Here is a 6,742-nt window from a genome sequence, read left to right as displayed (position 1 = left end):
TCACACGTGTCTGCTGCCATAAGTGAACGCCAAAATGGAAACAAAGTGGGAGATCACTCGACCACTATGCTAATCAAGCATAAACCAACCAGTATCTCAATAGTGAAAACCTGTAACCTGCATGCTGTAGTCTCACGCTCGGAATATGCGTGGATGTGAAAACATGAGGCAAAATCAAAGGAAACCTGTAATCACTACGAGCATACTATAAATGAATGGCTAAGAGACAAAGTATGGCGAGAAATCTGGGAAAATCTGACAGAATATCCTCTATAAACTGAGCAAAACTTCAAGTACAATCTCAACCATAAACCATGCCAAACTGGCAACAAAGTGGGAGGTAACTTGACCACTTGTTAACCACCGGCGTCCACTTCTAGTAGTCATGGTATTGGCTTGTCGGTCCAATAGGAAAAGGGTAAGAGTGAATGCCGATGAGAGGCGCAGTCTAACTGGAACATTCAAGGGTTAGTTGGCTAAGCATGGGCACCCAAGTGTGAATGGGCGAGCTCATATAAAAATCACCTAAACATAAAAATCACTCATTCTCTCATTTGTGCAATTGAAGAGTGGTCTTGCTCTATCTCCATCTTCTTCTTCATCTCCTTGTGTGAGTGTATGCGTGAGAGAGAGAGAGAGAGAGAGAGAGAGAGAGAGAGAGAGAGAGAGAGAGAGAGAGAGAGAGAGAGAGAGAGAGAGAGAGAGAGAGCATTGCGATGGCATGGCGGTAGCTCCCTCTTCTTTGCGACGAGGAATCCTCCACGAAGACGAGTGTAGGGAGGTGAGTGACACACCGTTGATCTCTTGAGCTTGCTAGATTAATCTGGTTGTGTGCTTGCAGCCATTTGTGGCTCTACACAGTGTACAGCAAGTCCCTTGCTTTGACACGTGCGACAGATGCGCACATTTTTGGCGCCGTTGCCGGGGAGATGCCCTGCACTAAGCTCGAATAGCACTTTATGCTGCTTTGTGGTGCAATATGAGATATAGGAAAGGTAGAGAAAGAAGGTGTGTGGCTGTGAAGAAGGATTTGTGAACTTTGTTTTTGCTGCAGTGTATTGTTTTCTGTTAATAAAGTGTTAGATGTAAGGTATTAGATCTATAATGTTAGATCTGTAAGGTGCAGTAAGTAGATCTGTTAGTTAATTAGTTGCTATATTATAGTGTTAAACAATGTGTAACAATAGCTCTGTTAGTTAAAAGTAGGTAGGTTAGGTGTGTGTGTGTACGCGCGGCGCGATCGTGGCGATCTTATCTGCAAAAAAATATTATTTAAAAGGAAGGACCGGGATCGGAAACTTTCCCCAAGCCCAAGCCCAAGCCCAAGCACAGGCTCATGTCTCAGTCACCCTTTGGACTTACTTATTTTAGCCTCATGCATAAGTAAAGATTGACCCTTTTTAGGACCATCGGAGCTTTGGGTAACTGAACATTTTGCTATAATGCACACCACGACCCCGTGAGCGATACGCTTGTTTTGAGCTATCACACACTCTAATCCAAAAACCGAATGTAAAAAGACATTAAAAAATGCCTAAAAAATTAAGCGGTTAATCTTCGAGGGTATTCATCGACGTTTGTAGGGTGCCAAAGCAATGCATCTGCGCTCTGGTCGTGTGCTAGAGACGGAGCAACTAGCGAGCACTTCCACTTACGTGGGTTCTAAATACCCACCTACCTTAGGTTCCGGGCCCTCGGCGGGGACCCAAGGTAGTACAGCCCAAGACCCAAACATAGCGGCTAGTGACTCTTCATTTGACTACGATATTATGGAAGAGCATTCTACAACAAACCCCGAGCAAGTAAACGAAAACGTACCTGTCTGGGCCCCATATCCTAGATGTAGTATGTATAGTTCTTTAAAGAAACCATTACTAAGAGCTACTCACTCTGAACTTGCAGCTAGTTAAGTTAACGAAGGTGAGGGACAGGTAGATTCTCCTTTGGTATCTCAGGGGGAGCATATACTTCCCAAGAGTGTCCACGTCGATATCATGCCCCCTGATTTCATGAAGACCCTGCAAAGTAATCACCTCCCGAAGTTCTACTACCCGATGGTAGGAGTCTTGCAGAGGTGCAAGAAGTTGAGTGCTATATGCAAGAGGCTAGGGAGAGGGAAATGGAGAGTTTCCTAGAACAACACCGAGCCATGAAGGGAAAGACCCCTGGGACAACAAGCATAGCAATTGAGAAATCGAGTGCTCCTTAGTTAGTGGGCTATGTGGGTCAAGCTGTGGGGAATAACAATGCCTCCACCTCAAGGGAAACCTCTAGTACGCAGGCCTAGAAGGGTTATTTTTCAACGAAAATTGGGAATATGACCTACAAAGTGAAACCTTGACTGAACTTACACGGGCTACACATACCATATAGGTTGGTTAGAAGTCGTACAATCTACTTCTAGTGCCACAAGTCTAAAGGAGCGGCAACAGATGGTCTGCAATGTTATCCATAGCATCATCCAATCGGAGAGGCAAAATTGAGGAATTAATATTCCTTCAACGGGTCTTATGAGATTCTTGGATACGAGCAAGGCCATACAACCGACACTATCATAGATGGAAACTCCTTCAGTGAGTCCAATGGACCCTTCATATATTATGTCGCCTGGAGTTTCATTACAGTCTGAACCCACAAGTAGTAGTTTTAGTTTTCCAAATCTAGCTCTAAGCTGCATTGTACGTTATACGGTGTACGTATAATACGCCTTAAATGGGCGTATTATACGACACCCATCTTTATTCGGACGTATTATACGGTGCCACATCAGGAAAAACACCGTATCGTATAATTTCTTAGCATTTCGATCGAAATATTAATTCGATCTAAATATTAGTTCGATCGAAATATTAATTAGATCAAAATAAATCTGTTTATATATGCTGAAACGGACTGTTTTGCTCATTCCATTGATCTCTCTTTCCTCATCTCACCTATAGGTGAGCTTTACAACACGAAGAAAAATATAAAAATGCTAGTTTAAATTTAGCCATACTTTTTCTAGTGAAAATTTAGAGCTTGGATATATTTATTTTTTTAGGATTTGGAGTTTTGAGTTATTTGCTCTGTGTGAAGTATATCTTACACTGAGAGGTAAGTTAAGTAAGATAGTTACTGTTTACTTGCCTTGTGTAGAGGAAACTCACATTGGAGATGATTCAAGGTAGTTAAAGTTAGCAGTTATTTGCTTTGTGTTGAACTATGTTCACACTTAGAAGTAACTTTAGTTAAATAGTTAAAGTTAAGAGTTACTTGTTGTGTGTTGAACTATGTTCACACCTGGAAGTAACTTACGTTAGATTTATCTAATGATTGTCTGTCATGTGTAAAGTAATACTCACACTACAAATAATTTAGGTAGATTAAATAATAATCTCTCTCTCTTTATGTAGAGGTATTCTCACACCTATAAGAGATTTACAGAGTAGTGAATTTTGATTGCTTGCCATGTGTAGAGTTACACTCACACTTGGAGGTAATTTAGGTAGGTTTTTTAAAGATATCTTGCTTTGTGTAGAGTTTACTCACACTTGGAAGTTATTGAGATAGATTAAGCGATTTATTTATCATGATTCAAGTGTAAAGTGAAAGCTCACACTTGAGAAAAATTTATTTTTGGTATTTAAAATTTAAAGAAGTTGAAAACGTTGATGAATAAAGTAATGTAAATGGTATTAGAGTTCGATTTGTAGATGTATCTTTAGTAACTAGTTCTGTTTGAGTTTGCAGATTTGAAGAAGATGGTGAAAGAATACGAGTGGAACTACATAGATGAATTGGCCAGTGGGAAGACTACATCAAAGCCAAGGTGTATGACCCGCGGCCATAATTTTAGTGGAAATGCTCACAGGATAAAAGAACATGTTTTCAAAATTCATGAAAACGTGGCAGCTTGTAAAACCCACCTAAGAAGTATTGCTCAAAAATTTTCCGAGTGGGCGCTCAAGGCAAAGAGAGTTCTTGAGGGCCTAAAAAAGGGAGGTCCCAAAATGATGGCTCCATCTATGGCTAGGGACATTGAGATGAAACTTGAGAATGATCAAAACCCTCACTCGACCCCTACTTCAAGTCAAGGAGGGTGTCATTCATCCTTTGCTGGGAATTGTAGCTCTAATCCTACAGGAAGATCTACTGCTAACATAAGCCGACGTGAAGCATGGACTGGAGGAGAATTTGCACCAAGTGATCCTACTTTGCAACAGGCATTTGGGAAACAATGGCTGCTTGAACACCATCTTAAGTGGACTCAAGCATTTGTTGCATGTGGAATTCCTTTTAATGTCATTCGAAATCCTATCTTCAAAGATGCTTTAATGAGCACGGCAAAGAAGGGTTTTGTGGTTCCTAATTATAATAAGATGCGTACTGAATATTTAGATAAAGTAAAACCAACATCAGAGAATATTTTACAGCACACAACTCTTGATTTTGTTCCGGCGTATGGATGCACAATTGCTCTAGATGGTTGGACAAATTGCCAGAAGAAACCATTGATTAATGTGATGTTGATTTGTCCAAGAGGTGCCATCTTTCTTGAAGCGATCGATGCATCCCTGAAAGAAAAAACTAGTGGATATCTTGCTGGTGTTTATGAGTGTTCAATTACAAGAGCAAGGGGACCTAATTATGTGACAGCCATTGTCACAGATAATGCATCTAATTACAAAGCAGCTCGAAAAGCAATTGAAGCAAAGTATCCAAAGATTACATGGGTTCCATGTGCTGCTCACACTTTGAATTTTCTCTTAATGGACTTTGGAAAAGTTCCTTCTATTAAGCAAACTCTTCTAGATGCAAACCACTTGGTGAAGTTTATAAGAGAGCATTCATTTTCTTACGCTTTGTTTAGAACAAAGTCCCCAACAAAAAAATTATAGATTTTTTGTGTGACCCGTTTTGCACAGCATATTACGTTCTTTCCACACTGCAGCAGGTAAAAGTAGCCCTTTTTGAAACAGTGGTAGATAGAAGATGGGACATTTAGCTCAATAAATATCCCAAGTATGAACCTGCTGCTTCCAAATGCTATCAGCTTGTAACTCTCCTGTTTTTTGGAGAAATATAAACAAAATAGTTATTGTCACAGAACCTTTCACTCATCTAATACGATTAGTGGACAAAGAAGCCTCTATCTTTGGACGGGTTTACTAGTACATGCATGAAGCCACTCACAAGTTGAAAGATAGTACATCTTATGGAGGAAAAGAGAAAGCCATGATGATGACATTTGTCAAAAGACGATGGGAGCAGTTGCATACTCCTTTACATGGAGCAGGTTTTGTCTTGGATCCCAAGTTCCAGATGCACGAGCAATCTTCAAACAATGAAGTGATCAGTGATTTCAAGAAAGTGTGTGCTCAACTATTAGGCAATGTGGATGGACAGGTGGCATACACACAGAAGACGACATATACTAGTATAGAGGGAACGTTTGGGGATCCTTGGCATATAGATGCTATCAAGACGATGAGCGCACCAATTTGGTGGAAAGAGTACGGTGGAGAAAAAGTGAATCTTTAACATGTGGCTGTGAGAGTATTGTCTATTGCCGCCTCAAGTCATAGATGTGAAAGAAACTGGTCTTCATTCACTTTGTGCATACTAAAAAACAAAATCGAATAAGTCCTAAACGAGCTGCGGACTTGGTGTATGTCTTTTGTAACATGCGACTTATGCATAAGCCTGCGAAGTTAGCCACACGTGCCACAGAAGAAAGCTTTGGGCGCTTCCAAACACACGAAGCATTTTCAAATGAGCTCAACTCTTATGATGAAATGGAATGGAACCCGGAAGATATTAATCCGAAATGTTTAGATGTCAAAGAAATTGATGACATGGTGCCTGTGATTGAGGGGACGGATGACCTGTAAAGTTTGTACTATATTGTCAATTAATTTTGCTGTGCAAAAGTTATGTGGAGTTTAGCTTTACATCCATACCTTCTCTCTCTCTCTCTCTCTCTCTCTCTCTCTCTCTCTCTCTCTCTCTCTCTCTCTCTCTCTCTCCATCTGCTCTCTATCATTGTTAAAAAGAGGGTAGAAGAGAGAACATAACTTACATAATTGCAACAACATCTGTCACGTCCATTTGTTCCAACAAACAGAAATTTACATATCAAAAAGAGGTTGTAATTACAAATCTTGAGATTTAAGATACAAAAAGAGCTATGTATTGTTTGGGAGATTTAATTTAAATCATGGGCTTCTTCTCCAAAGAGATTAGATACACAAAATTCTGAATTGTCAACTGAATCATTTGGACCGGCATTGCCCATCTCTTCTTCTTAATAGGCCCATACCTTGCCTCCTACCATGCCAACTTTATTTCTAGCTCTGCTATATGAGCACGCAGCATGGCTGGGGTCTCTCCTTGACTTGCCAAATCCATGCCTTGAGTTACAAGCTGCTCAATAACTGCGGTTTCTTCGGGAAAATATGTGTAACCTCTCTTGAGAGGAGGGTCTTCTTTATTAGCTTCCCGTGCATGAATCTTCTCGATTGGGCGCCCTTTCCCAACACCTCATGTAGTGGGATGATCGTTCCAATCAACTTTGAGCCGCAATACATAGTAGCAATAACATTGTTGCACAAAGTAAATTGCCACTTGATTATTATTTGGTGGCGATCTGTACACTTGGATAAATCTTGCATAGATATTTTGTGCGAGGATTTTGTGTTGCAGATCTGAAACCTTAAAGGGAGAAGAAGCCTTAGCATTTCCACTGACTTGAAATAATGTGTTT

Source organism: Adiantum capillus-veneris, chromosome 27 (assembly GCF_014529385.1).
Source record: "Adiantum capillus-veneris isolate H3 chromosome 27, ASM1452938v2, whole genome shotgun sequence".
NCBI lineage: Eukaryota > Viridiplantae > Streptophyta > Polypodiopsida > Polypodiales > Pteridaceae > Adiantum > Adiantum capillus-veneris.
Note: the sequence above shows the minus strand (reverse complement) of the source record.